Genomic DNA, 793 nt, shown 5'->3' on the forward strand with positions numbered 1-793 from the left:
GGGAAGACGGCGAGTTCACTGCTTAAGGAGAAGAAAGCCAGGAAGGCAAAATCTTTGGAGGTGCGTCAGCTTCAGCGTCAGATCGAGGGTGATGCAGGATTGGCGAGCCGCGGGATCCGAGAGGCCACAGATGCTCTTCGTTCTGAGTTTCAGGCTCGCTTGGCGAAGATCTCTGCCTTTCTGGGGTCCCTCGAGTGCATCCGGAACAGGGATTTAGCCTTGGCGACAATTGAGGGAGGGATGGCCGTGGTTCCATCGTTCCAAAGTGAGACTCCTCCGACCTTAGAGGTCGAAGAGGCCCGACTGTCCGGCTGCAAGGGAGATTTGGCAGTTGTGGATGGAGATTTCGATCTCATCCTAGCTGACCTGAAGATTTGGCAGTCGTGGATGGAGATTTCAATCTCATCCTAGCTGACCTGAAATCCACGTGTTTTCTTCCGACGTGTTCAGAAGGCCCAGAGGGGAAAGATCCGGTGCTCGGAGAAAGCGGAGGTGATGCGGTTCCGGGCTTGGACGAAGCGACGGGTGAAGAGGGGGCGTGAGTTCTGAGGATGACTTTGGTTAGATCTCTTGCGAGATAATTTTTTTATGTTTGATGTTTCGGCCTTAAATGGCCTTATTTCATATTTCGGGACTAGCCGTATGTTGCTTTGAATCCCTGCCGCTCTGTGACTTTCTTTTTATGACAAGATGACCGAGTTGCATTTTTCATAAGTTTACGTATGGCGTGGAAGGAGGGTGATGAGTTGTCGTCTCATATCCTTCTTCGATGTGAAATGTTTTGTTCGAGATC

The sequence above is a fragment of the Brassica oleracea genome, chromosome C1 (assembly GCF_000695525.1).
Source record: "Brassica oleracea var. oleracea cultivar TO1000 chromosome C1, BOL, whole genome shotgun sequence".
NCBI classification, from domain to species: Eukaryota; Viridiplantae; Streptophyta; class Magnoliopsida; order Brassicales; family Brassicaceae; genus Brassica; species Brassica oleracea.